Source organism: Conger conger, chromosome 17 (genome assembly GCF_963514075.1).
Source record: "Conger conger chromosome 17, fConCon1.1, whole genome shotgun sequence".
Lineage (NCBI taxonomy): Eukaryota > Metazoa > Chordata > Actinopteri > Anguilliformes > Congridae > Conger > Conger conger.
In genome coordinates, this window is record NC_083776.1 from 39777909 (window position 1) to 39804836 (window position 26928).

Below are 26928 nucleotides of genomic sequence, written 5' to 3' on the forward strand. Positions count from 1 at the left end.
GTAATAGACTAAACGATATAGCACTGTGCGCGACGTGTTTTGAACGTTGTGAAACAGCAGCGCCTGTCCAAAAGCATAGTGAAAAAAGCTTACAGCACCTGGTATTCCCAGGCGGTCTCCCATCCAAGTACTAACCGGGCCCGACCCTGCTTAGCTTCCGAGATCGGGCGTATTCAGAGTGGTATGGCCGTAAGCGAAGGAAAGGCAGCACAAGGGGGTATTTGCACATTAATCGAGTCTATCGTTTGACCACGTGATCAGGGGAGAGCGCGAACGCAGTCCCCCACTAGCAGAAATTATACAGTCGAGATTCCCACATTTGAGGAATTCGCAGGGGTCAACACAGCCGGAGTGCAATGGCCGAGCCTCGCCCTGGGTGAACCGCCTTCGTGATCACGGTATCTCCCCTGCCAGGTAAGTATGAGTTGGAATCCGCAAGGGATGGGCCGGACCGCTAGGTGGTACGTTGCACAGTTACGGTTTCTGAGTATTCGGCTAGCAGCCCGTCAAGTCACAATGTCTAGCCGGTTCAAAAGTCTGATTTGCGCTCTTGCGGCTAGCCGCATAAACGATGGCAACCTTTTCATTCATGTACTTCTTTTTTTTTTCATGTGTTTATTATTTTGGCGTTTTCCCACCGCATTTCAAGGACGACTTTCTGTTTCCCCACAATGCAACAGTGTACATTGCCCTCAACCGCAAACAGAGCGCATTTCAGTCGCGGTGATGTCACGTCGAACACCAAGCCAGAGCCCTGCCGAAATGCGACAGCTAAATGGACAAGTGACCGTGTGCAAGATGCGACGTGAGTTCCAAACGGTTCGTCGGGTGTGCTTGAAAATGGCCTCAAATTAAAGCTGACAGTCTGCACTTGAACTTGGTTGTCGTTGTGTCCTTTCAAACTGAAATCGCTAGAGCGCAGAACCAAAAGAAGAAAAACACGTGCCACTGTCCAATGAAGTGCGGCGCTCACTGTAACTCGGCAATCCTGCTTCATGATAGGCTACAGACGTGTAAGGAAAATGTGCGGTACTCTTGGTGTGAAGTGAATTTGCATTGCACTGATTTAGCCTGTGTTGTGTCTAAAATAGCGCCGTACGTAATGAATTTGGATGCTAGCCTTGTTCCTTTGCAATGCGCTGCCCAAGTGTCTGGGTAAGACATGAGAAGCATAAACGGGTAATAGACTAAACGATATAGCACTGTGCGCGACGTGTTTTGAACGTTGTGAAACAGCAGCGCCTGTCCAAAAGCATAGTGAAAAAAGCTTACAGCACCTGGTATTCCCAGGCGGTCTCCCATCCAAGTACTAACCGGGCCCGACCCTGCTTAGCTTCCGAGATCGGGCGTATTCAGAGTGGTATGGCCGTAAGCGAAGGAAAGGCAGCACAAGGGGGTATTTGCACATTAATCGAGTCTATCGTTTGACCACGTGATCAGGGGAGAGCGCGAACGCAGTCCCCCACTAGCAGAAATTATACAGTCGAGATTCCCACATTTGAGGAATTCGCAGGGGTCAACACAGCCGGAGTGCAATGGCCGAGCCTCGCCCTGGGTGAACCGCCTTCGTGATCACGGTATCTCCCCTGCCAGGTAAGTATGAGTTGGAATCCGCAAGGGATGGGCCGGACCGCTAGGTGGTACGTTGCACAGTTACGGTTTCTGAGTATTCGGCTAGCAGCCCGTCAAGTCACAATGTCTAGCCGGTTCAAAAGTCTGATTTGCGCTCTTGCGGCTAGCCGCATAAACGATGGCAACCTTTTCATTCATGTACTTCTTTTTTTTTCATGTGTTTATTATTTTGGCGTTTTCCCACCGCATTTCAAGGACGACTTTCTGTTTCCCCACAATGCAACAGTGTACATTGCCCTCAACCGCAAACAGAGCGCATTTCAGTCGCGGTGATGTCACGTCGAACACCAAGCCAGAGCCCTGCCGAAATGCGACACCTAAATGGACAAGTGACCGTGTGCAAGATGCGACGTGAGTTCCAAACGGTTCGTCGGGTGTGCTTGAAAATGGCCTCAAATTAAAGCTGACAGTCTGCACTTGAACTTGGTTGTCGTTGTGTCCTTTCAAACTGAAATCGCTAGAGCGCAGAACCAAAAGAAGAAAAACACGTGCCACTGTCCAATGAAGTGCGGCGCTCACTGTAACTCGGCAATCCTGCTTCATGATAGGCTACAGACGTGTAAGGAAAATGTGCGGTACTCTTGGTGTGAAGTGAATTTGCATTGCACTGATTTAGCCTGTGTTGTGTCTAAAATAGCGCCGTACGTAATGAATTTGGATGCTAGCCTTGTTCCTTTGCAATGCGCTGCCCAAGTGTCTGGGTAAGACATGAGAAGCATAAACGGGTAATAGACTAAACGATATAGCACTGTGCGCGACGTGTTTTGAACGTTGTGAAACAGCAGCGCCTGTCCAAAAGCATAGTGAAAAAAGCTTACAGCACCTGGTATTCCCAGGCGGTCTCCCATCCAAGTACTAACCGGGCCCGACCCTGCTTAGCTTCCGAGATCAGGCGTATTCAGAGTGGTATGGCCGTAAGCGAAGGAAAGGCAGCACAAGGGGGTATTTGCACATTAATCGAGTCTATCGTTTGACCACGTGACCAGGGGAGAGCGCGAACGCAGTCCCCCACTAGCAGAAATTATGCAGTCGAGATTCCCACATTTGAGGAATTCGCAGGGGTCAACACAGCCGGAGTGCAATGGCCGAGCCTCGCCCTGGGTGAACCGCCTTCGTGATCACGGTATCTCCCCTGCCAGGTAAGTATGAGTTGGAATCCGCAAGGGATGGGCCGGACCGCTAGGTGGTACGTTGCACAGTTACGGTTTCTGAGTATTCGGCTAGCAGCCCGTCAAGTCACTATGTCTAGCCGGTTCAAAAGTCTGATTTGCGCTCTTGCGGCTAGCCGCATAAACGATGGCAACCTTTTCATTCATGTACTTCTTTTTTTTTCATGTGTTTATTATTTTGGCGTTTTCCCACCGCATTTCAAGGACGACTTTCTGTTTCCCCACAATGCAACAGTGTACATTGCCCTCAACCGCAAACAGAGCGCATTTCAGTCGCGGTGATGTCACGTCGAACACCAAGCCAGAGCCCTGCCGAAATGCGACACCTAAATGGACAAGTGACCGTGTGCAAGATGCGACGTGAGTTCCAAACGGTTCGTCGGGTGTGCTTGAAAATGGCCTCAAATTAAAGCTGACAGTCTGCACTTGAACTTGGTTGTCGTTGTGTCCTTTCAAACTGAAATCGCTAGAGCGCAGAACCAAAAGAAGAAAAACACGTGCCACTGTCCAATGAAGTGCGGCGCTCACTGTAACTCGGCAATCCTGCTTCATGATAGGCTACAGACGTGTAAGGAAAATGTGCGGTACTCTTGGTGTGAAGTGAATTTGCATTGCACTGATTTAGCCTGTGTTGTGTCTAAAATAGCGCCGTACGTAATGAATTTGGATGCTAGCCTTGTTCCTTTGCAATGCGCTGCCCAAGTGTCTGGGTAAGACATGAGAAGCATAAACGGGTAATAGACTAAACGATATAGCACTGTGCGCGACGTGTTTTGAACGTTGTGAAACAGCAGCGCCTGTCCAAAAGCATAGTGAAAAAAGCTTACAGCACCTGGTATTCCCAGGCGGTCTCCCATCCAAGTACTAACCGGGCCCGACCCTGCTTAGCTTCCGAGATCAGGCGTATTCAGAGTGGTATGGCCGTAAGCGAAGGAAAGGCAGCACAAGGGGGTATTTGCACATTAATCGAGTCTATCGTTTGACCACGTGACCAGGGGAGAGCGCGAACGCAGTCCCCCACTAGCAGAAATTATGCAGTCGAGATTCCCACATTTGAGGAATTCGCAGGGGTCAACACAGCCGGAGTGCAATGGCCGAGCCTCGCCCTGGGTGAACCGCCTTCGTGATCACGGTATCTCCCCTGCCAGGTAAGTATGAGTTGGAATCCGCAAGGGATGGGCCGGACCGCTAGGTGGTACGTTGCACAGTTACGGTTTCTGAGTATTCGGCTAGCAGCCCGTCAAGTAACAATGTCTAGCCGGTTCAAAAGTCTGATTTGCGCTCTTGCGGCTAGCCGCATAAACGATGGCAACCTTTTCATTCATGTACTTCTTTTTTTTTCATGTGTTTATTATTTTGGCGTTTTCCCACCGCATTTCAAGGACGACTTTCTGTTTCCCCACAATGCAACAGTGTACATCGCCCTCAACCGCAAACAGAGCGCATTTCAGTCGCGGTGATGTCACGTCGAACACCAAGCCAGAGCCCTGCCGAAATGCGACACCTAAATGGACAAGTGACCGTGTGCAAGATGCGACGTGAGTTCCAAACGGTTCGTCGGGTGTGCTTGAAAATGGCCTCAAATTAAAGCTGACAGTCTGCACTTGAACTTGGTTGTCGTTGTGTCCTTTCAAACTGAAATCGCTAGAGCGCAGAACCAAAAGAAGAAAAACACGTGCCACTGTCCAATGAAGTGCGGCGCTCACTGTAACTCGGCAATCCTGCTTCATGATAGGCTACAGACGTGTAAGGAAAATGTGCGGTACTCTTGGTGTGAAGTGAATTTGCATTGCACTGATTTAGCCTGTGTTGTGTCTAAAATAGCGCCGTACGTAATGAATTTGGATGCTAGCCTTGTTCCTTTGCAATGCGCTGCCCAAGTGTCTGGGTAAGACATGAGAAGCATAAACGGGTAATAGACTAAACGATATAGCACTGTGCGCGACGTGTTTTGAACGTTGTGAAACAGCAGCGCCTGTCCAAAAGCATAGTGAAAAAAGCTTACAGCACCTGGTATTCCCAGGCGGTCTCCCATCCAAGTACTAACCGGGCCCGACCCTGCTTAGCTTCCGAGATCGGGCGTATTCAGAGTGGTATGGCCGTAAGCGAAGGAAAGGCAGCACAAGGGGGTATTTGCACATTAATCGAGTCTATCGTTTGACCACGTGATCAGGGGAGAGCGCGAACGCAGTCCCCCACTAGCAGAAATTATACAGTCGAGATTCCCACATTTGAGGAATTCGCAGGGGTCAACACAGCCGGAGTGCAATGGCCGAGCCTCGCCCTGGGTGAACCGCCTTCGTGATCACGGTATCTCCCCTGCCAGGTAAGTATGAGTTGGAATCCGCAAGGGATGGGCCGGACCGCTAGGTGGTACGTTGCACAGTTACGGTTTCTGAGTATTCGGCTAGCAGCCCGTCAAGTCACAATGTCTAGCCGGTTCAAAAGTCTGATTTGCGCTCTTGCGGCTAGCCGCATAAACGATGGCAACCTTTTCATTCATGTACTTCTTTTTTTTTTTCATGTGTTTATTATTTTGGCGTTTTCCCACCGCATTTCAAGGACGACTTTCTGTTTCCCCACAATGCAACAGTGTACATTGCCCTCAACCGCAAACAGAGCGCATTTCAGTCGCGGTGATGTCACGTCGAACACCAAGCCAGAGCCCTGCCGAAATGCGACACCTAAATGGACAAGTGACCGTGTGCAAGATGCGACGTGAGTTCCAAACGGTTCGTCGGGTGTGCTTGAAAATGGCCTCAAATTAAAGCTGACAGTCTGCACTTGAACTTGGTTGTCGTTGTGTCCTTTCAAACTGAAATCGCTAGAGCGCAGAACCAAAAGAAGAAAAACACGTGCCACTGTCCAATGAAGTGCGGCGCTCACTGTAACTCGGCAATCCTGCTTCATGATAGGCTACAGACGTGTAAGGAAAATGTGCGGTACTCTTGGTGTGAAGTGAATTTGCATTGCACTGATTTAGCCTGTGTTGTGTCTAAAATAGCGCCGTACGTAATGAATTTGGATGCTAGCCTTGTTCCTTTGCAATGCGCTGCCCAAGTGTCTGGGTAAGACATGAGAAGCATAAACGGGTAATAGACTAAACGATATAGCACTGTGCGCGACGTGTTTTGAACGTTGTGAAACAGCAGCGCCTGTCCAAAAGCATAGTGAAAAAAGCTTACAGCACCTGGTATTCCCAGGCGGTCTCCCATCCAAGTACTAACCGGGCCCGACCCTGCTTAGCTTCCGAGATCGGGCGTATTCAGAGTGGTATGGCCGTAAGCGAAGGAAAGGCAGCACAAGGGGGTATTTGCACATTAATCGAGTCTATCGTTTGACCACGTGACCAGGGGAGAGCGCGAACGCAGTCCCCCACTAGCAGAAATTATGCAGTCGAGATTCCCACATTTGAGGAATTCGCAGGGGTCAACACAGCCGGAGTGCAATGGCCGAGCCTCGCCCTGGGTGAACCGCCTTCGTGATCACGGTATCTCCCCTGCCAGGTAAGTATGAGTTGGAATCCGCAAGGGATGGGCCGGACCGCTAGGTGGTACGTTGCACAGTTACGGTTTCTGAGTATTCGGCTAGCAGCCCGTCAAGTCACAATGTCTAGCCGGTTCAAAAGTCTGATTTGCGCTCTTGCGGCTAGCCGCATAAACGATGGCAACCTTTTCATTCATGTACTTCTTTTTTTTTCATGTGTTTATTATTTTGGCGTTTTCCCACCGCATTTCAAGGACGACTTTCTGTTTCCCCACAATGCAACAGTGTACATCGCCCTCAACCGCAAACAGAGCGCATTTCAGTCGCGGTGATGTCACGTCGAACACCAAGCCAGAGCCCTGCCGAAATGCGACACCTAAATGGACAAGTGACCGTGTGCAAGATGCGACGTGAGTTCCAAACGGTTCGTCGGGTGTGCTTGAAAATGGCCTCAAATTAAAGCTGACAGTCTGCACTTGAACTTGGTTGTCGTTGTGTCCTTTCAAACTGAAATCGCTAGAGCGCAGAACCAAAAGAAGAAAAACACGTGCCACTGTCCAATGAAGTGCGGCGCTCACTGTAACTCGGCAATCCTGCTTCATGATAGGCTACAGACGTGTAAGGAAAATGTGCGGTACTCTTGGTGTGAAGTGAATTTGCATTGCACTGATTTAGCCTGTGTTGTGTCTAAAATAGCGCCGTACGTAATGAATTTGGATGCTAGCCTTGTTCCTTTGCAATGCGCTGCCCAAGTGTCTGGGTAAGACATGAGAAGCATAAACGGGTAATAGACTAAACGATATAGCACTGTGCGCGACGTGTTTTGAACGTTGTGAAACAGCAGCGCCTGTCCAAAAGCATAGTGAAAAAAGCTTACAGCACCTGGTATTCCCAGGCGGTCTCCCATCCAAGTACTAACCGGGCCCGACCCTGCTTAGCTTCCGAGATCGGGCGTATTCAGAGTGGTATGGCCGTAAGCGAAGGAAAGGCAGCACAAGGGGGTATTTGCACATTAATCGAGTCTATCGTTTGACCACGTGATCAGGGGAGAGCGCGAACGCAGTCCCCCACTAGCAGAAATTATACAGTCGAGATTCCCACATTTGAGGAATTCGCAGGGGTCAACACAGCCGGAGTGCAATGGCCGAGCCTCGCCCTGGGTGAACCGCCTTCGTGATCACGGTATCTCCCCTGCCAGGTAAGTATGAGTTGGAATCCGCAAGGGATGGGCCGGACCGCTAGGTGGTACGTTGCACAGTTACGGTTTCTGAGTATTCGGCTAGCAGCCCGTCAAGTCACAATGTCTAGCCGGTTCAAAAGTCTGATTTGCGCTCTTGCGGCTAGCCGCATAAACGATGGCAACCTTTTCATTCATGTACTTCTTTTTTTTTTCATGTGTTTATTATTTTGGCGTTTTCCCACCGCATTTCAAGGACGACTTTCTGTTTCCCCACAATGCAACAGTGTACATTGCCCTCAACCGCAAACAGAGCGCATTTCAGTCGCGGTGATGTCACGTCGAACACCAAGCCAGAGCCCTGCCGAAATGCGACACCTAAATGGACAAGTGACCGTGTGCAAGATGCGACGTGAGTTCCAAACGGTTCGTCGGGTGTGCTTGAAAATGGCCTCAAATTAAAGCTGACAGTCTGCACTTGAACTTGGTTGTCGTTGTGTCCTTTCAAACTGAAATCGCTAGAGCGCAGAACCAAAAGAAGAAAAACACGTGCCACTGTCCAATGAAGTGCGGCGCTCACTGTAACTCGGCAATCCTGCTTCATGATAGGCTACAGACGTGTAAGGAAAATGTGCGGTACTCTTGGTGTGAAGTGAATTTGCATTGCACTGATTTAGCCTGTGTTGTGTCTAAAATAGCGCCGTACGTAATGAATTTGGATGCTAGCCTTGTTCCTTTGCAATGCGCTGCCCAAGTGTCTGGGTAAGACATGAGAAGCATAAACGGGTAATAGACTAAACGATATAGCACTGTGCGCGACGTGTTTTGAACGTTGTGAAACAGCAGCGCCTGTCCAAAAGCATAGTGAAAAAAGCTTACAGCACCTGGTATTCCCAGGCGGTCTCCCATCCAAGTACTAACCGGGCCCGACCCTGCTTAGCTTCCGAGATCGGGCGTATTCAGAGTGGTATGGCCGTAAGCGAAGGAAAGGCAGCACAAGGGGGTATTTGCACATTAATCGAGTCTATCGTTTGACCACGTGACCAGGGGAGAGCGCGAACGCAGTCCCCCACTAGCAGAAATTATGCAGTCGAGATTCCCACATTTGAGGAATTCGCAGGGGTCAACACAGCCGGAGTGCAATGGCCGAGCCTCGCCCTGGGTGAACCGTTATTTCTTTTATTGAGTTTCACTTACTTTCATTTACATTCATACTTACATTTACTTACATTTACTTACATTTACTTACATAACACATATTTACATTGCAAACGTCAGACAGTAACAAACAGAGTTACATTTAAACATGACCGCAGACAATACCAAAATACATTAAGACATTACTGAGTTTCACTTACTTTCACTTTTACATTTCATTTACATTCATACTTACATTTACTTACATTTACTTACATAACACATATTTACATTGCAAACGTCAGACAGTAACAAACAGAGTTACATTTAAACATGACCGCAGACAATACCACAATACATTAAGACAGTAGACAGTACACAGTAAACATTACATACATTACCCAAGGGAAGGCTTCGGGAGTGTAGGTGTCCGGCTGTAGGTGTATTGTCCAGGGTGTCCGTGTCATATGTATAATTCTGTGCTGTTGTGAATTTTCCATTTTGTGTTTGTGGTGCTCTTTCCGGCTTTGTGACAGTCCAGGTGATAGTAGTCCTTGATGTGGTTGGTGATCTGCCGGGTGATGATGATGTTGTGAAGTTCCTGTTTTTGAAAAAACATGATGTTGCGTGCGTCCCATAAAGTGTGCTTGGTGATGTTGATCACCCTCCAGGCAATCTCCTCCTCAGCAGATGTGATCCCGTTGCGGGGGCCGAGGAGGATATCCCGGAGGGTCAGTGACTGTGTGTCAGTGTATGTGTCCAGGAAAGTGAAAATGGATTGCCAGATAGATTTGGCCTTTCTGCAGTGCCACAGGAGGTGATCTCCGGTTTCCTTTTCGTTACAGCGAGGGTACGGGCATGTCTCCGCCAGGGCCAAGCTCCTCCTGAACATGAACACCCTGGTGGGGAGAGCTTTCAGCACAGCTAGCCACGCCAGGTCTTTCTGTGTGTTCAGAAGGCATGGGTGATTTATGTTTTTCCAAACTGTAGTGGCTGTGCTGTGGGTCGTGTTGTCGGGTCTGTGTAAATGTTCCTGTGCATTTGTGGTGTTTTTGATTTCCTGAAATGTCCAGTGAGTGAGCTGTGCAGTGTGCAGACGTGCTGTGTAGATGTACCGGCGGAGTGACCTGTAGGGCTGGGGGGGGTCCCAGGAGTAGGGGTGCCTGTGATCCAGGATGCAGAGCCCCAGGGGTCTTAAGCTGGTGGTGAAGTAAAAACGGGTCATGTATCCGGTTTTGTTACTGCGGTTTTTTATGGAGTTGATGTGGTAGGCGAGGCTCTGCATCCTGATCAGTTCTGCGACGTTTGGCACGCCTCTACCCCCGTTCCTAGGGTCCTTCCACATGATCAGCCTCTTTACCCTCTCCTGCCTACTCCCCCAGACAAAACCAAAGACAATTTTGTTAATTTGTTTCTCAATATGCTTGTCTGGGGGAAAGATCTTTCCGACATAGGCGAGGATCGGGTAAAGGATAGTCTGTACTATGAGGATTCTCCCCGTCATTGACAGTGCCCTGGAACTCCAACTGCAGGTCTTAGCTCGAGCCCGGCCGAGGGCCCCGGCCCAGCTCCGGCCCCCGGAGTTGGTCCTGTCGAACGTGACGCCAAGGATGTTCACGGATGTACGAATGGGAAATGTGTCCGACAGGACCTGGTCGACCGCCCAGGCCCTGGACACAAACACCTCGCTCTTGGTCTTGTTAATTATTGCGGAGGTGGCTGTGCAGAAGTGGTCCAGAGTCCTAATGATGTGCTGTACAGACGTTTGTTCAGTGCAGAAAAGTGTGATGTCGTCCATGTATGCAAGTGCCTTGAGTTGTTCTGTGCACCCTGGGAGTGTGTAGCCGGTGATGTCTGTGTTTGTCCTGATTTTGTGTAAGAGTGGTTCCAGGCAGTGTATGTACAGTAGTGCAGAAAGTGGGCAACCCTGTCTAACCCCTGAGTGTATGGGAAAGTGTTCTGTAGTGTGTCCATTAACCAATATTTTTGCTGTGTTGTTTTGATAGATGATGTGTATCCATTTTCTAAGACCAAGAGGGAGGTTCATTGCCTCCAGGACCTTAAACATGTAGCTATGGCCCACTCTGTCGAAGGCCTTCTCCTGATCTAGATTAAACATGCAAAAAGGTTTTGACCGTTCGACAGAGTGGGCCATGATGTCCCGAATGAGCACCAGGTTATCGGCGGTCGACCTCTCCGGGACCCCGCAAGCCTGGTCCGGACCCACGACCTGAGGGGTAGTCTCCTGGAGCCTGTACATGAGGGCCTTCGCCAAGAGCTTGTAGTCGGCCCCCAAGAGGTTAATAGGCCTCCAGTTTGTCAGGCTACGCTCATCACCCTTGCCCTTGTAAATAAGGGTGATGACGCTCTCTGTCATCGAGGGGGCCAACCGGCCCTCACTGTACACCGCGGAGAGCACCGATGTTAAATCTACCTTGAGGTGTTCCCAAAAGGTTTGGTAGTACTCGGCCGGGAGCCCGTCGGGACCCGGAGTTTTGCCGGTGTTCAGGCCTTTCACCACGTGGGTGAGCTCCTCCACGGACAGACTCTCCTCCTCCTCCTCCTCTCCTTCTCCTGCCCGGGGTGCTATGGCTGGGATGTCCTGTAGGTATGTGTCCACCATGTGCTCATCCATGTGCTTTGTGCTATACAGATCAGTGTAGAATGCCCTGATGTGGTTGTGTATATTCTGTTCACCCGTGATGATTTGTCCTGTGTTGTCCAGTAATGTCTGTATGTGATTCTTTTTGTTCTTGATCTTCCTAAAAAAGTAACGGGTGCATTTTTCATTTTGTTCTAGGTGTTGAATTCTGCTTTGATGTCTAATTTTTTCCTGTTCCTGTCTATAGAGTGCTGAGAGGTTGTGTTTGGCCTGTGTGATTTCTTGTGCGACCTGGAATCCCTGTGCCTGTAGTGCTGCTAGTCGTTGGAGTGTGCTGTGCAATTTTTTTGTTTGTTCCCTCCTTTTCTGTGCCTGCCTGCGTCCTGCCGTGATGAAGTAACCCTTAGTGCGTGTCTTGACCATTTCCCACCATTCTACGGGTGACGTGAAGAGTTCCTTGAGTGATGCCCATTCTTGTAGTCTATTGATGTATGCCTGTTTTATTGCTTTGTCCTCTAGTAGTGATGTGTTTAGTTTCCAGATTCCTCTCCCCCTGTGTGTTTGTGCTGGTGTTGTAATCTGGATGGTGAGTGCTTTGTGATCTGAAAAGAAGACTGTTTGTGCTGTGATGTTCTGTGATTGTATCTGATGGCTCAGAAGGAGGAGGTCTATCCGGGAAAAGGATTTGCCACAGGAACTCACCCACGTGTAGCGTGGCACCAGGTCCCGACCGGCGTCAGTGAGGGAGTAGTCCGCTATGACTGACGCCAGCTCCCGACTCGAGCGGTCCCTCCACGGCCGGCTCCGATCCTCATCCCTCAGGGCACAGTTGAAGTCCCCTGCCATCACGACGGGGAGGTTTCCCAAAAGGATTGGACGCAGCTTGGGGAAAAAGGCTGTGCGCTCATTTTGGTTTGCGGGTGCATAAACATTAATAACCTTAAAGTGAAAATTGTTATAAACAAGTTCAACTGCTAAAATCCTTCCTGCCTCCACCACTTTTTTCCGGGTTATCTTGACTGAGTTATTCTTGATTAATATTGCCACCCCATCTGCACGTGCCACACTCGAACCCGACCACACCGAATCCCCTATGGCCCATTCATTCTGATAATCTATGTAATCTGTTAAAAAGGGGATTCTACACTCTTGTAAACATAAAATGTCTGTGTTTTGTGTTGTGAGGAATGCCATGACGTCTGCCCTTTTCTTATTGTTCTGAATACTGCGTACGTTTAATGTGAGGATGTTTAATGTGCTCATGATTGTTGTTGTAGTGGTAACTAGTGCAATGACAGTGGTGTATGTATGGTACTGCGTCCAATCCATAGCTGATCACGGGAGGTGATATTTACTTCTGCCCTTTCCCTGTTCTAGATTCTGGAGGACCCCCCCCGGGTGGATTGGAGGAGGACCTGGCGGGCAGAGTGGTGAGGGGTGTGGCTGGCTTACCGGCTCTCGACGCACCCAGGGCTGCCTGCGAAGCGTGCACTGGTCCAGCTGTGTCCGGGCGGGTGTCAATGTAAAGTTTGGTGAGTCGGAGTGTTTCCCTAGATACGCGTGTCTGTGGGGGTGGTCGTGTCTGTGGGTGTTGTAATTTGACCGTCCTGTCTATAACTTCTCCCCATATGTAGTCCAGTTCAGGTGCGTCGTCTTTGTCAGGTGTGCTGTGTGAAGTTCTGGGTCTGGTGGGTTTTGCTGGTGCTGGTTGTGCTGGTTCTGTCATCGTTTTCCCAGAGGAGCGGTGTGTCCTTGGGGTGACTACGGGTTTGGGGGGTATTTGGGTAGTGGTCGGGCTGTCCGTCTGTGCGTGTTTTACTGGCTGTGCTGGTTTGTCAGGTTGTGTCGGCGGTTCCACTGTCTGTGGAGGTGGCGGTGGTGGCTGTTTTTCTGGTGGTGGTAGTGGTGGTGCTGGGGGTTGTTTTTCTGCTTGTGTGGGTTCTGGTTCTGTGTCCTGATTGGTGGAGGTGGTGGTAGTTCTTTTCCTTTCCCGTGGTCGGGGGTCTCTTTTTCTTTTTCCAAGGATGTCTGGTGACAGTGTGTCTGTTGTGTTGTCTGTGTCTGTGGGCAGAGTGGAGGGTGTGCTGTCTGTGATCTCAATCTCCTCGTCCTCGCTCTTGACTTCTATCTGTTCAGTGTCTGTAGTGGTGGAAGGGGAGTTGGTGCTAGTACTGTCTTGTGTCGTGCACTGTCCAGGATTTCCACACGGGAGTGAGTCTGTCTGTGTGTCTGGTCCAACTGTCTCCATCTGTGAGGGGTTTGGGGGCTGGTCTGTGTCGGGTTCTGTCTCGGACTGTGGTGTAGGGGTGGGTTGTTCTGTGGTGGTGGGGTGCTGAGGGGGGGTCTGTGCGGGTTCTGTGGTTGCATCGTGTGTTTGTGGGTTTGTGTTGGTTGTGTTTTGTGGGGGTGGTGCTGTGTTCTGTGGAGGGGGTGCTGTGTCCTGTGGAGGGTGGTCTGTGCCCTGTTGTGCGTTGCTGTCTGTGCGTGCTCGTGTTTTGTTGGCATATGAGGATGGACAGTCCCTGAAAACATGCTCCTGGCTCCCACATAGATTACACCTCCTTGCCTCTGTGCATTTGTTTGTCTGGTGCTCCCCTCCACAATTTTTACATTTAATCACCGTGCATGCTGCTGCAAGGTGCCCCAGGTTCCCACAGGTGCGGCAAAGTTTTGGCATCCCATTATAAAAAATTTGTCCCCTGTTCTGTCCCAAAGTGATGGTGCTGGGTAAATGCCTGACCCCCCCGATGGATGTGTCGTCTGGGTGCAGACGGACTAACCATTTTCTGGCGCCTGTCCACACCCCGTCCTCGTCGTATACCCGTCTCACGTCCGATACCAATGTGCCGTGTCTGCTTAACCAAAGTGAAATGTCATAATCTGAAACTGATTCATTATAAAATAAAACTGTGATAACCTTAACCTCCCTGTCAGTGAGTGCTTCTACTGTGAATTTGTTCAGTGGTGTTTGTGTGGCTTTCTGTCTGTACTGATTCCAAAACATCTCTAGTGTCTGTGCATTCTTAAAACTGGTTTCAAATATGTCCCTAGGACCAGGCAGCTTGAACAGGCAGTTCAAGTCAGACGGAGCGAAGCCCAAACCTCTCTGCAGCACTGCTCTGCTGAACTCCAGGCGTGTCAGTGATGGTTCCGGGTCAGTGCGGTTGTGGATGAATCTGACTGCGTTGTGCCTTCTCGTGCCGGGTGCTCGCTGGTTCTCCATGATGTTTCGGGTGTGCAGGTAGGTGGAATGAGAAGGTGGGGGGGAGGGGGAATGGGGAGAAGGGGGAAGGGTGGGGAAAGGAAAAGGGGTAGGGAAACACTCACAAACAAAAGAAATAAAAGTAAAATAGAGGTTCAAAATCAAAATGAGGGTGAAAGAAAAAGGGGAAAAAAGGAACAGGTATTTAGTGGGGTTTAACTGAGAAAACAACTCAAAGAAACTAAAACTGGAAAGGGAGAAGGCTGCAGTGCAACCTCCTCCAATATTACTCCCCTAAGAATCTGGGGTCTGGCGCATAGACACTCAGCTGATTGCAGGTCTCCTCTGGCTCCCTCTGCGGGGTCAGGCTCCAGGATCTGGCTCCAGGCTCTTTCGGGCAGCAGGCCCTGGCTCCGGGCTCCTCCAGGCAGCAAGCCCTGGCTCCGGGCTCCTCCAGGCAGCAGGCCGCAGTCCCTGGCTCCGGGCTCCTCCAGGCAGCAGGCAGCAGGCCGCAGGCCTTGGCTCCGGGCTCCTCCAAGCAGCAGGCCCTGGCTGCAGGCTCCTCCAGGCAGCAGGCCGCAGGCCGCAGTCCCTGGCTCCTCCAGGCAGCAGGCCCTGGCTGCAGGCTCCTCCAGGCAGCAGGCCGCAGGCCGCAGTCCCTGGCTCCGGGCTCCTCCAGGCAGCAGGCCGCAGGCCGCAGTCCTTGGCTCCGGGCTCCTCCAGGCAGCAGGCAGCAGGCAGCAGGCCGCAGTCCCTGGCTCCGGGCTCCTCCAAGCAGCAGGCCGCAGGCCTTGGCTCCGGGCTCCTCGAGGCAGCAGGCCGCAGACCTCAGCTCCGGGCTCCTCCAGGCAGCAGGCCCTGGCTGCGGGCTCCTCCAGGCAGCAGGTCGCAGACCTCGACTCTGGGCTCCTCCAGGCAGCAGGCCCTGGCTCCAGCCTCCTCCAGGCAGCAGGCCGCAGACCTCGGCTCCGGGTCCCTCCAGGCAGCAGGCCGCAGACCTCGGCTCCGGGTTCCTCCAGGCAGCAGGCCCTGGCTCCTGATCAGTGCAGCTATGTGCAACTGATCTGGGTTTCCGGGGTGTTCCGCTGGGCTACAAGGTCGAGCCAGCCGCGGTCAAGCCACGTACTGAACCCAAGCCTTGCAGCCCGTCCAGAAAGAAGGAGGAAAATGGGAAGGGAAGGAGAAAGGACTAAGAAAAAGAAAGGAAAATAACAAAAGAACAAAATGCTCTTAGAAAGCAACTAAACAGCCCAGTGACCCCCTGTCCACCACTAGAACCCCAGTGGTGGGCAACAGGACCAACTGAACTGAAAAGAAGCCAGAGCAAAATGCACAGCAAGAAAGAAACACGTGATCACGGTATCTCCCCTGCCAGGTAAGTATGAGTTGGAATCCGCAAGGGATGGGCCGGACCGCTAGGTGGTACGTTGCACAGTTACGGTTTCTGAGTATTCGGCTAGCAGCCCGTCAAGTCACAATGTCTAGCCGGTTCAAAAGTCTGATTTGCGCTCTTGCGGCTAGCCGCATAAACGATGGCAACCTTTTCATTCATGTACTTCTTTTTTTTTCATGTGTTTATTATTTTGGCGTTTTCCCACCGCATTTCAAGGACGACTTTCTGTTTCCCCACAATGCAACAGTGTACATCGCCCTCAACCGCAAACAGAGCGCATTTCAGTCGCGGTGATGTCACGTCGAACACCAAGCCAGAGCCCTGCCGAAATGCGACACCTAAATGGACAAGTGACCGTGTGCAAGATGCGACGTGAGTTCCAAACGGTTCGTCGGGTGTGCTTGAAAATGGCCTCAAATTAAAGCTGACAGTCTGCACTTGAACTTGGTTGTCGTTGTGTCCTTTCAAACTGAAATCGCTAGAGCGCAGAACCAAAAGAAGAAAAACACGTGCCACTGTCCAATGAAGTGCGGCGCTCACTGTAACTCGGCAATCCTGCTTCATGATAGGCTACAGACGTGTAAGGAAAATGTGCGGTACTCTTGGTGTGAAGTGAATTTGCATTGCACTGATTTAACCTGTGTTGTGTCTAAAATAGCGCCGTACGTAATGAATTTGGATGCTAGCCTTGTTCCTTTGCAATGCGCTGCCCAAGTGTCTGGGTAAGACATGAGAAGCATAAACGGGTAATAGACTAAACGATATAGCACTGTGCGCGACGTGTTTTGAACGTTGTGAAACAGCAGCGCCTGTCCAAAAGCATAGTGAAAAAAGCTTACAGCACCTGGTATTCCCAGGCGGTCTCCCATCCAAGTACTAACCGGGCCCGACCCTGCTTAGCTTCCGAGATCAGGCGTATTCAGAGTGGTATGGCCGTAAGCGAAGGAAAGGCAGCACAAGGGGGTATTTGCACATTAATCGAGTCTATCGTTTGACCACGTGACCAGGGGAGAGCGCGAACGCAGTCCCCCACTAGCAGAAATTATGCAGTCGAGATTCCCACATTTGAGGAATTCGCAGGGGTCAACACAGCCGGAGTGCAATGGCCGAGCCTCGCCCTGGGTGAACCGCCTTCGTGATCACGGTATCTCCCCTGCCAGGTAAGTATGAGTTGGAATCCGCAAGGGATGGGCCGGACCGCTAGGTGGTACGTTGCACAGTTACGGTTTCTGAGTATTCGGCTAGCAGCCCGTCAAGTCACAATGTCTAGCCGGTTCAAAAGTCTGATTTGCGCTCTTGCGGCTAGCCGCATAAACGATGGCAACCTTTTCATTCATGTACTTCTTTTTTTTTCATGTGTTTATTATTTTGGCGTTTTCCCACCGCATTTCAAGGACGACTTTCTGTTTCCCCACAATGCAACAGTGTACATCGCCCTCAACCGCAAACAGAGCGCATTTCAGTCGCGGTGATGTCACGTCGAACACCAAGCCAGAGCCCTGCCGAAATGCGACACCTAAATGGACAAGTGACCGTGTGCAAGATGCGACGTGAGTTCCAAACGGTTCGTCGGGTGTGCTTGAAAATGGCCTCAAATTAAAGCTGACAGTCTGCACTTGAACTTGGTTGTCGTTGTGTCCTTTCAAACTGAAATCGCTAGAGCGCAGAACCAAAAGAAGAAAAACACGTGCCACTGTCCAATGAAGTGCGGCGCTCACTGTAACTCGGCAATCCTGCTTCATGATAGGCTACAGACGTGTAAGGAAAATGTGCGGTACTCTTGGTGTGAAGTGAATTTGCATTGCACTGATTTAGCCTGTGTTGTGTCTAAAATAGCGCCGTACGTAATGAATTTGGATGCTAGCCTTGTTCCTTTGCAATGCGCTGCCCAAGTGTCTGGGTAAGACATGAGAAGCATAAACGGGTAATAGACTAAACGATATAGCACTGTGCGCGACGTGTTTTGAACGTTGTGAAACAGCAGCGCCTGTCCAAAAGCATAGTGAAAAAAGCTTACAGCACCTGGTATTCCCAGGCGGTCTCCCATCCAAGTACTAACCGGGCCCGACCCTGCTTAGCTTCCGAGATCGGGCGTATTCAGAGTGGTATGGCCGTAAGCGAAGGAAAGGCAGCACAAGGGGGTATTTGCACATTAATCGAGTCTATCGTTTGACCACGTGACCAGGGGAGAGCGCGAACGCAGTCCCCCACTAGCAGAAATTATGCAGTCGAGATTCCCACATTTGAGGAATTCGCAGGGGTCAACACAGCCGGAGTGCAATGGCCGAGCCTCGCCCTGGGTGAACCGCCTTCGTGATCACGGTATCTCCCCTGCCAGGTAAGTATGAGTTGGAATCCGCAAGGGATGGGCCGGACCGCTAGGTGGTACGTTGCACAGTTACGGTTTCTGAGTATTCGGCTAGCAGCCCGTCAAGTCACAATGTCTAGCCGGTTCAAAAGTCTGATTTGCGCTCTTGCGGCTAGCCGCATAAACGATGGCAACCTTTTCATTCATGTACTTCTTTTTTTTTCATGTGTTTATTATTTTGGCGTTTTCCCACCGCATTTCAAGGACGACTTTCTGTTTCCCCACAATGCAACAGTGTACATCGCCCTCAACCGCAAACAGAGCGCATTTCAGTCGCGGTGATGTCACGTCGAACACCAAGCCAGAGCCCTGCCGAAATGCGACACCTAAATGGACAAGTGACCGTGTGCAAGATGCGACGTGAGTTCCAAACGGTTCGTCGGGTGTGCTTGAAAATGGCCTCAAATTAAAGCTGACAGTCTGCACTTGAACTTGGTTGTCGTTGTGTCCTTTCAAACTGAAATCGCTAGAGCGCAGAACCAAAAGAAGAAAAACACGTGCCACTGTCCAATGAAGTGCGGCGCTCACTGTAACTCGGCAATCCTGCTTCATGATAGGCTACAGACGTGTAAGGAAAATGTGCGGTACTCTTGGTGTGAAGTGAATTTGCATTGCACTGATTTAGCCTGTGTTGTGTCTAAAATAGCGCCGTACGTAATGAATTTGGATGCTAGCCTTGTTCCTTTGCAATGCGCTGCCCAAGTGTCTGGGTAAGACATGAGAAGCATAAACGGGTAATAGACTAAACGATATAGCACTGTGCGCGACGTGTTTTGAACGTTGTGAAACAGCAGCGCCTGTCCAAAAGCATAGTGAAAAAAGCTTACAGCACCTGGTATTCCCAGGCGGTCTCCCATCCAAGTACTAACCGGGCCCGACCCTGCTTAGCTTCCGAGATCGGGCGTATTCAGAGTGGTATGGCCGTAAGCGAAGGAAAGGCAGCACAAGGGGGTATTTGCACATTAATCGAGTCTATCGTTTGACCACGTGATCAGGGGAGAGCGCGAACGCAGTCCCCCACTAGCAGAAATTATGCAGTCGAGATTCCCACATTTGAGGAATTCGCAGGGGTCAACACAGCCGGAGTGCAATGGCCGAGCCTCGCCCTGGGTGAACCGCCTTCGTGATCACGGTATCTCCCCTGCCAGGTAAGTATGAGTTGGAATCCGCAAGGGATGGGCCGGACCGCTAGGTGGTACGTTGCACAGTTACGGTTTCTGAGTATTCGGCTAGCAGCCCGTCAAGTCACAATGTCTAGCCGGTTCAAAAGTCTGATTTGCGCTCTTGCGGCTAGCCGCATAAACGATGGCAACCTTTTCATTCATGTACTTCTTTTTTTTTCATGTGTTTATTATTTTGGCGTTTTCCCACCGCATTTCAAGGACGACTTTCTGTTTCCCCACAATGCAACAGTGTACATCGCCCTCAACCGCAAACAGAGCGCATTTCAGTCGCGGTGATGTCACGTCGAACACCAAGCCAGAGCCCTGCCGAAATGCGACACCTAAATGGACAAGTGACCGTGTGCAAGATGCGACGTGAGTTCCAAACGGTTCGTCGGGTGTGCTTGAAAATGGCCTCAAATTAAAGCTGACAGTCTGCACTTGAACTTGGTTGTCGTTGTGTCCTTTCAAACTGAAATCGCTAGAGCGCAGAACCAAAAGAAGAAAAACACGTGCCACTGTCCAATGAAGTGCGGCGCTCACTGTAACTCGGCAATCCTGCTTCATGATAGGCTACAGACGTGTAAGGAAAATGTGCGGTACTCTTGGTGTGAAGTGAATTTGCATTGCACTGATTTAGCCTGTGTTGTGTCTAAAATAGCGCCGTACGTAATGAATTTGGATGCTAGCCTTGTTCCTTTGCAATGCGCTGCCCAAGTGTCTGGGTAAGACATGAGAAGCATAAACGGGTAATAGACTAAACGATATAGCACTGTGCGCGACGTGTTTTGAACGTTGTGAAACAGCAGCGCCTGTCCAAAAGCATAGTGAAAAAAGCTTACAGCACCTGGTATTCCCAGGCGGTCTCCCATCCAAGTACTAACCGGGCCCGACCCTGCTTAGCTTCCGAGATCGGGCGTATTCAGAGTGGTATGGCCGTAAGCGAAGGAAAGGCAGCACAAGGGGGTATTTGCACATTAATCGAGTCTATCGTTTGACCACGTGATCAGGGGAGAGCGCGAACGCAGTCCCCCACTAGCAGAAATTATACAGTCGAGATTCCCACATTTGAGGAATTCGCAGGGGTCAACACAGCCGGAGTGCAATGGCCGAGCCTCGCCCTGGGTGAACCGCCTTCGTGATCACGGTATCTCCCCTGCCAGGTAAGTATGAGTTGGAATCCGCAAGGGATGGGCCGGACCGCTAGGTGGTACGTTGCACAGTTACGGTTTCTGAGTATTCGGCTAGCAGCCCGTCAAGTCACAATGTCTAGCCGGTTCAAAAGTCTGATTTGCGCTCTTGCGGCTAGCCGCATAAACGATGGCAACCTTTTCATTCATGTACTTCTTTTTTTTTTCATGTGTTTATTATTTTGGCGTTTTCCCACCGCATTTCAAGGACGACTTTCTGTTTCCCCACAATGCAACAGTGTACATTGCCCTCAACCGCAAACAGAGCGCATTTCAGTCGCGGTGATGTCACGTCGAACACCAAGCCAGAGCCCTGCCGAAATGCGACACCTAAATGGACAAGTGACCGTGTGCAAGATGCGACGTGAGTTCCAAACGGTTCGTCGGGTGTGCTTGAAAATGGCCTCAAATTAAAGCTGACAGTCTGCACTTGAACTTGGTTGTCGTTGTGTCCTTTCAAACTGAAATCGCTAGAGCGCAGAACCAAAAGAAGAAAAACACGTGCCACTGTCCAATGAAGTGCGGCGCTCACTGTAACTCGGCAATCCTGCTTCATGATAGGCTACAGACGTGTAAGGAAAATGTGCGGTACTCTTGGTGTGAAGTGAATTTGCATTGCACTGATTTAGCCTGTGTTGTGTCTAAAATAGCGCCGTACGTAATGAATTTGGATGCTAGCCTTGTTCCTTTGCAATGCGCTGCCCAAGTGTCTGGGTAAGACATGAGAAGCATAAACGGGTAATAGACTAAACGATATAGCACTGTGCGCGACGTGTTTTGAACGTTGTGAAACAGCAGCGCCTGTCCAAAAGCATAGTGAAAAAAGCTTACAGCACCTGGTATTCCCAGGCGGTCTCCCATCCAAGTACTAACCGGGCCCGACCCTGCTTAGCTTCCGAGATCGGGCGTATTCAGAGTGGTATGGCCGTAAGCGAAGGAAAGGCAGCACAAGGGGGTATTTGCACATTAATCGAGTCTATCGTTTGACCACGTGACCAGGGGAGAGCGCGAACGCAGTCCCCCACTAGCAGAAATTATGCAGTCGAGATTCCCACATTTGAGGAATTCGCAGGGGTCAACACAGCCGGAGTGCAATGGCCGAGCCTCGCCCTGGGTGAACCGCCTTCGTGATCACGGTATCTCCCCTGCCAGGTAAGTATGAGTTGGAATCCGCAAGGGATGGGCCGGACCGCTAGGTGGTACGTTGCACAGTTACGGTTTCTGAGTATTCGGCTAGCAGCCCGTCAAGTCACAATGTCTAGCCGGTTCAAAAGTCTGATTTGCGCTCTTGCGGCTAGCCGCATAAACGATGGCAACCTTTTCATTCATGTACTTCTTTTTTTTTCATGTGTTTATTATTTTGGCGTTTTCCCACCGCATTTCAAGGACGACTTTCTGTTTCCCCACAATGCAACAGTGTACATCGCCCTCAACCGCAAACAGAGCGCATTTCAGTCGCGGTGATGTCACGTCGAACACCAAGCCAGAGCCCTGCCGAAATGCGACACCTAAATGGACAAGTGACCGTGTGCAAGATGCGACGTGAGTTCCAAACGGTTCGTCGGGTGTGCTTGAAAATGGCCTCAAATTAAAGCTGACAGTCTGCACTTGAACTTGGTTGTCGTTGTGTCCTTTCAAACTGAAATCGCTAGAGCGCAGAACCAAAAGAAGAAAAACACGTGCCACTGTCCAATGAAGTGCGGCGCTCACTGTAACTCGGCAATCCTGCTTCATGATAGGCTACAGACGTGTAAGGAAAATGTGCGGTACTCTTGGTGTGAAGTGAATTTGCATTGCACTGATTTAACCTGTGTTGTGTCTAAAATAGCGCCGTACGTAATGAATTTGGATGCTAGCCTTGTTCCTTTGCAATGCGCTGCCCAAGTGTCTGGGTAAGACATGAGAAGCATAAACGGGTAATAGACTAAACGATATAGCACTGTGCGCGACGTGTTTTGAACGTTGTGAAACAGCAGCGCCTGTCCAAAAGCATAGTGAAAAAAGCTTACAGCACCTGGTATTCCCAGGCGGTCTCCCATCCAAGTACTAACCGGGCCCGACCCTGCTTAGCTTCCGAGATCGGGCGTATTCAGAGTGGTATGGCCGTAAGCGAAGGAAAGGCAGCACAAGGGGGTATTTGCACATTAATCGAGTCTATCGTTTGACCACGTGATCAGGGGAGAGCGCGAACGCAGTCCCCCACTAGCAGAAATTATGCAGTCGAGATTCCCACATTTGAGGAATTCGCAGGGGTCAACACAGCCGGAGTGCAATGGCCGAGCCTCGCCCTGGGTGAACCGCCTTCGTGATCACGGTATCTCCCCTGCCAGGTAAGTATGAGTTGGAATCCGCAAGGGATGGGCCGGACCGCTAGGTGGTACGTTGCACAGTTACGGTTTCTGAGTATTCGGCTAGCAGCCCGTCAAGTCACAATGTCTAGCCGGTTCAAAAGTCTGATTTGCGCTCTTGCGGCTAGCCGCATAAACGATGGCAACCTTTTCATTCATGTACTTCTTTTTTTTCATGTGTTTATTATTTTGGCGTTTTCCCACCGCATTTCAAGGACGACTTTCTGTTTCCGCACAATGCAACAGTGTACATCGCCCTCAACCGCAAACAGAGCGCATTTCAGTCGCGGTGATGTCACGTCGAACACCAAGCCAGAGCCCTGCCGAAATGCGACACCTAAATGGACAAGTGACCGTGTGCAAGATGCGACGTGAGTTCCAAACGGTTCGTCGGGTGTGCTTGAAAATGGCCTCAAATTAAAGCTGACAGTCTGCACTTGAACTTGGTTGTCGTTGTGTCCTTTCAAACTGAAATCGCTAGAGCGCAGAACCAAAAGAAGAAAAACACGTGCCACTGTCCAATGAAGTGCGGCGCTCACTGTAACTCGGCAATCCTGCTTCATGATAGGCTACAGACGTGTAAGGAAAATGTGCGGTACTCTTGGTGTGAAGTGAATTTGCATTGCACTGATTTAACCTGTGTTGTGTCTAAAATAGCGCCGTACGTAATGAATTTGGATGCTAGCCTTGTTCCTTTGCAATGCGCTGCCCAAGTGTCTGGGTAAGACATGAGAAGCATAAACGGGTAATAGACTAAACGATATAGCACTGTGCGCGACGTGTTTTGAACGTTGTGAAACAGCAGCGCCTGTCCAAAAGCATAGTGAAAAAAGCTTACAGCACCTGGTATTCCCAGGCGGTCTCCCATCCAAGTACTAACCGGGCCCGACCCTGCTTAGCTTCCGAGATCGGGCGTATTCAGAGTGGTATGGCCGTAAGCGAAGGAAAGGCAGCACAAGGGGGTATTTGCACATTAATCGAGTCTATCGTTTGACCACGTGATCAGGGGAGAGCGCGAACGCAGTCCCCCACTAGCAGAAATTATGCAGTCGAGATTCCCACATTTGAGGAATTCGCAGGGGTCAACACAGCCGGAGTGCAATGGCCGAGCCTCGCCCTGGGTGAACCGCCTTCGTGATCACGGTATCTCCCCTGCCAGGTAAGTATGAGTTGGAATCCGCAAGGGATGGGCCGGACCGCTAGGTGGTACGTTGCACAGTTACGGTTTCTGAGTATTCGGCTAGCAGCCCGTCAAGTCACAATGTCTAGCCGGTTCAAAAGTCTGATTTGCGCTCTTGCGGCTAGCCGCATAAACGATGGCAACCTTTTCATTCATGTACTTCTTTTTTTTCATGTGTTTATTATTTTGGCGTTTTCCCACCGCATTTCAAGGACGACTTTCTGTTTCCGCACAATGCAACAGTGTACATCGCCCTCAACCGCAAACAGAGCGCATTTCAGTCGCGGTGATGTCACGTCGAACACCAAGCCAGAGCCCTGCCGAAATGCGACACCTAAATGGACAAGTGACCGTGTGCAAGATGCGACGTGAGTTCCAAACGGTTCGTCGGGTGTGCTTGAAAATGGCCTCAAATTAAAGCTGACAGTCTGCACTTGAACTTGGTTGTCGTTGTGTCCTTTCAAACTGAAATCGCTAGAGCGCAGAACCAAAAGAAGAAAAACACGTGCCACTGTCCAATGAAGTGCGGCGCTCACTGTAACTCGGCAATCCTGCTTCATGATAGGCTACAGACGTGTAAGGAAAATGTGCGGTACTCTTGGTGTGAAGTGAATTTGCATTGCACTGATTTAACCTGTGTTATGTCGAAAATAGCGCCGTACGTAATGAATTTGGATGCTAGCCTTGTTCCTTTGCAATGCGCTGCCCAAGTGTCTGGGTAAGACATGAGAAGCATAAACGGGTAATAGACTAAACGATATAGCACTGTGCGCGACGTGTTTTGAACGTTGTGAAACAGCAGCGCCTGTCCAAAAGCATAGTGAAAAAAGCTTACAGCACCTGGTATTCCCAGGCGGTCTCCCATCCAAGTACTAACCGGGCCCGACCCTGCTTAGCTTCCGAGATCAGACGAGATCGGGCGTATTCAGAGTGGTATGGCCGTAAGCGAAGGAAAGGCAGCACAAGGGGGTATTTGCACATTAATCGAGTCTATCGTTTGACCACGTGATCAGGGGAGAGCGCGAACGCAGTCCCCCACTAGCAGAAATTATGCAGTCGAGATTCCCACATTTGAGGAATTCGCAGGGGTCAACACAGCCGGAGTGCAATGGCCGAGCCTCGCCCTGGGTGAACCGTTATTTCTTTTTATTGAGTTTCACTTACTTTCATTTACATTCATACTTACATTTACTTACATTTACTTACATAACACATATTTACATTGCAAACGTCAGACAGTAACAAACAGAGTTACATTTAAACATGACCGCAGACAATACCAAAATACATTAAGACATTACTGAGTTTCACTTACTTTCACTTTTACATTTCATTTACATTCATACTTACATTTACTTACATTTACTTACATAACACATATTTACATTGCAAACGTCAGACTGTAACAAACAGAGTTACATTTAAACATGACCGCAGACAATACCACAATACATTAAGACAGTAGACAGTACACAGTAAACATTACATACATTACCCAAGGGAAGGCTTCGGGAGTGTAGGTGTCCGGCTGTAGGTGTATTGTCCAGGGTGTCCGTGTCATATGTATAATTCTGTGCTGTTGTGAATTTTCCATTTTGTGTTTGTGGTGCTCTTTCCGGCTTTGTGACAGTCCAGGTGATAGTAGTCCTTGATGTGGTTGGTGATCTGCCGGGTGATGATGATGTTGTGAAGTTCCTGTTTTTGAAAAAACATGATGTTGCGTGCGTCCCATAAAGTGTGCTTGGTGATGTTGATCACCCTCCAGGCAATCTCCTCCTCAGCAGATGTGATCCCGTTGCGGGGGCCGAGGAGGATATCCCGGAGGGTCAGTGACTGTGTGTCAGTGTATGTGTCCAGGAAAGTGAAAATGGATTGCCAGATAGATTTGGCCTTTCTGCAGTGCCACAGGAGGTGATCTCCGGTTTCCTTTTCGTTACAGCGAGGGTACGGGCATGTCTCCGCCAGGGCCAAGCTCCTCCTGAACATGAACACCCTGGTGGGGAGAGCTTTCAGCACAGCTAGCCACGCCAGGTCTTTCTGTGTGTTCAGAAGGCATGGGTGATTTATGTTTTTCCAAACTGTAGTGGCTGTGCTGTGGGTCGTGTTGTCGGGTCTGTGTAAATGTTCCTGTGCATTTGTGGTGTTTTTGATTTCCTGAAATGTCCAGTGAGTGAGCTGTGCAGTGTGCAGACGTGCTGTGTAGATGTAACGGCGGAGTGACCTGTAGGGCTGGGGGGGGTCCCAGGAGTAGGGGTGCCTGTGATCCAGGATGCAGAGCCCCAGGGGTCTTAAGCTGGTGGTGAAGTAAAAACGGGTCATGTATCCGGTTTTGTTACTGCGGTTTTTTATGGAGTTGATGTGGTAGGCGAGGCTCTGCATCCTGATCAGTTCTGCGACGTTTGGCACGCCTCTACCCCCGTTCCTAGGGTCCTTCCACATGATCAGCCTCTTTACCCTCTCCTGCCTACTCCCCCAGACAAAACCAAAGACAATTTTGTTAATTTGTTTCTCAATATGCTTGTCTGGGGGAAAGATCTTTCCGACATAGGCGAGGATCGGGTAAAGGATCGTCTGTACTATGAGGATTCTCCCCGTCATTGACAGTGCCCTGGAACTCCAACTGCAGGTCTTAGCTCGAGCCCGGCCGAGGGCCCCGGCCCAGCTCCGGCCCCCGGAGTTGGTCCTGTCGAACGTGACGCCAAGGATGTTCACGGATGTACGAATGGGAAATGTGTCCGACAGGACCTGGTCGACCGCCCAGGCCCTGGACACAAACACCTCGCTCTTGGTCTTGTTAATTATTGCGGAGGTGGCTGTGCAGAAGTGGTCCAGAGTCCTAATGATGTGCTGTACAGACGTTTGTTCAGTGCAGAAAAGTGTG

The 26928-nt window shown here is 50.3% G+C and overlaps 17 non-coding genes and 15 pseudogenes across 17 annotated transcripts; all 32 read right to left on the reverse strand.

The window, feature by feature from the left end:
- Nucleotides 1–86: 86 nt before the first annotated feature.
- On the reverse strand, nucleotides 87–195 carry LOC133117310 (5S ribosomal RNA; annotated as a pseudogene).
- A 63-nt stretch (nucleotides 196–258) lies between these two features.
- Nucleotides 259–422, reverse strand: LOC133117759 (U1 spliceosomal RNA). Its single transcript, XR_009706299.1, has one exon. It is a non-coding gene; the product is annotated as a U1 spliceosomal RNA (small nuclear RNA).
- Nucleotides 423–1265: 843 nt separating this feature from the next.
- On the reverse strand, nucleotides 1266–1374 carry LOC133117311 (5S ribosomal RNA; annotated as a pseudogene).
- A 63-nt stretch (nucleotides 1375–1437) lies between these two features.
- LOC133117761 (U1 spliceosomal RNA) lies at nucleotides 1438–1601 on the reverse strand. The gene has a single exon (XR_009706300.1). It is a non-coding gene; the product is annotated as a U1 spliceosomal RNA (small nuclear RNA).
- An 842-nt stretch (nucleotides 1602–2443) lies between these two features.
- On the reverse strand, nucleotides 2444–2552 carry LOC133117441 (5S ribosomal RNA; annotated as a pseudogene).
- A 63-nt stretch (nucleotides 2553–2615) lies between these two features.
- On the reverse strand, nucleotides 2616–2779 carry LOC133117596 (U1 spliceosomal RNA). Its single transcript, XR_009706142.1, has one exon. It is a non-coding gene; the product is annotated as a U1 spliceosomal RNA (small nuclear RNA).
- An 842-nt stretch (nucleotides 2780–3621) lies between these two features.
- On the reverse strand, nucleotides 3622–3730 carry LOC133117443 (5S ribosomal RNA; annotated as a pseudogene).
- A 63-nt stretch (nucleotides 3731–3793) lies between these two features.
- Nucleotides 3794–3957, reverse strand: LOC133117597 (U1 spliceosomal RNA). The gene has a single exon (XR_009706143.1). It is a non-coding gene; the product is annotated as a U1 spliceosomal RNA (small nuclear RNA).
- An 842-nt stretch (nucleotides 3958–4799) lies between these two features.
- LOC133117312 (5S ribosomal RNA) lies at nucleotides 4800–4908 on the reverse strand (annotated as a pseudogene).
- Nucleotides 4909–4971: 63 nt separating this feature from the next.
- LOC133117762 (U1 spliceosomal RNA) lies at nucleotides 4972–5135 on the reverse strand. The gene has a single exon (XR_009706301.1). It is a non-coding gene; the product is annotated as a U1 spliceosomal RNA (small nuclear RNA).
- An 844-nt stretch (nucleotides 5136–5979) lies between these two features.
- LOC133117313 (5S ribosomal RNA) lies at nucleotides 5980–6088 on the reverse strand (annotated as a pseudogene).
- Nucleotides 6089–6151: 63 nt separating this feature from the next.
- Nucleotides 6152–6315, reverse strand: LOC133117598 (U1 spliceosomal RNA). Its single transcript, XR_009706144.1, has one exon. It is a non-coding gene; the product is annotated as a U1 spliceosomal RNA (small nuclear RNA).
- An 842-nt stretch (nucleotides 6316–7157) lies between these two features.
- Nucleotides 7158–7266, reverse strand: LOC133117314 (5S ribosomal RNA; annotated as a pseudogene).
- Nucleotides 7267–7329: 63 nt separating this feature from the next.
- On the reverse strand, nucleotides 7330–7493 carry LOC133117763 (U1 spliceosomal RNA). The gene has a single exon (XR_009706302.1). It is a non-coding gene; the product is annotated as a U1 spliceosomal RNA (small nuclear RNA).
- Nucleotides 7494–8336: 843 nt separating this feature from the next.
- LOC133117316 (5S ribosomal RNA) lies at nucleotides 8337–8445 on the reverse strand (annotated as a pseudogene).
- A 63-nt stretch (nucleotides 8446–8508) lies between these two features.
- Nucleotides 8509–8675, reverse strand: LOC133117232 (U1 spliceosomal RNA). The gene has a single exon (XR_009706024.1). It is a non-coding gene; the product is annotated as a U1 spliceosomal RNA (small nuclear RNA).
- Nucleotides 8676–16630: 7955 nt separating this feature from the next.
- Nucleotides 16631–16739, reverse strand: LOC133117444 (5S ribosomal RNA; annotated as a pseudogene).
- A 63-nt stretch (nucleotides 16740–16802) lies between these two features.
- LOC133117600 (U1 spliceosomal RNA) lies at nucleotides 16803–16966 on the reverse strand. Its single transcript, XR_009706145.1, has one exon. It is a non-coding gene; the product is annotated as a U1 spliceosomal RNA (small nuclear RNA).
- An 842-nt stretch (nucleotides 16967–17808) lies between these two features.
- On the reverse strand, nucleotides 17809–17917 carry LOC133117317 (5S ribosomal RNA; annotated as a pseudogene).
- A 63-nt stretch (nucleotides 17918–17980) lies between these two features.
- LOC133117601 (U1 spliceosomal RNA) lies at nucleotides 17981–18144 on the reverse strand. The gene has a single exon (XR_009706146.1). It is a non-coding gene; the product is annotated as a U1 spliceosomal RNA (small nuclear RNA).
- Nucleotides 18145–18986: 842 nt separating this feature from the next.
- On the reverse strand, nucleotides 18987–19095 carry LOC133117318 (5S ribosomal RNA; annotated as a pseudogene).
- A 63-nt stretch (nucleotides 19096–19158) lies between these two features.
- Nucleotides 19159–19322, reverse strand: LOC133117602 (U1 spliceosomal RNA). Its single transcript, XR_009706147.1, has one exon. It is a non-coding gene; the product is annotated as a U1 spliceosomal RNA (small nuclear RNA).
- An 842-nt stretch (nucleotides 19323–20164) lies between these two features.
- On the reverse strand, nucleotides 20165–20273 carry LOC133117319 (5S ribosomal RNA; annotated as a pseudogene).
- A 63-nt stretch (nucleotides 20274–20336) lies between these two features.
- LOC133117764 (U1 spliceosomal RNA) lies at nucleotides 20337–20500 on the reverse strand. Its single transcript, XR_009706303.1, has one exon. It is a non-coding gene; the product is annotated as a U1 spliceosomal RNA (small nuclear RNA).
- An 843-nt stretch (nucleotides 20501–21343) lies between these two features.
- Nucleotides 21344–21452, reverse strand: LOC133117320 (5S ribosomal RNA; annotated as a pseudogene).
- A 63-nt stretch (nucleotides 21453–21515) lies between these two features.
- On the reverse strand, nucleotides 21516–21679 carry LOC133117604 (U1 spliceosomal RNA). The gene has a single exon (XR_009706149.1). It is a non-coding gene; the product is annotated as a U1 spliceosomal RNA (small nuclear RNA).
- An 842-nt stretch (nucleotides 21680–22521) lies between these two features.
- On the reverse strand, nucleotides 22522–22630 carry LOC133117321 (5S ribosomal RNA; annotated as a pseudogene).
- A 63-nt stretch (nucleotides 22631–22693) lies between these two features.
- On the reverse strand, nucleotides 22694–22857 carry LOC133117605 (U1 spliceosomal RNA). Its single transcript, XR_009706150.1, has one exon. It is a non-coding gene; the product is annotated as a U1 spliceosomal RNA (small nuclear RNA).
- Nucleotides 22858–23698: 841 nt separating this feature from the next.
- Nucleotides 23699–23807, reverse strand: LOC133117322 (5S ribosomal RNA; annotated as a pseudogene).
- Nucleotides 23808–23870: 63 nt separating this feature from the next.
- On the reverse strand, nucleotides 23871–24034 carry LOC133117606 (U1 spliceosomal RNA). The gene has a single exon (XR_009706151.1). It is a non-coding gene; the product is annotated as a U1 spliceosomal RNA (small nuclear RNA).
- An 841-nt stretch (nucleotides 24035–24875) lies between these two features.
- LOC133117315 (5S ribosomal RNA) lies at nucleotides 24876–24994 on the reverse strand. Its single transcript, XR_009706087.1, has one exon. It is a non-coding gene; the product is annotated as a 5S ribosomal RNA (ribosomal RNA).
- Nucleotides 24995–25057: 63 nt separating this feature from the next.
- On the reverse strand, nucleotides 25058–25225 carry LOC133117231 (U1 spliceosomal RNA). Its single transcript, XR_009706023.1, has one exon. It is a non-coding gene; the product is annotated as a U1 spliceosomal RNA (small nuclear RNA).
- Between the last annotated feature and the right edge of the window lie 1703 nt (nucleotides 25226–26928).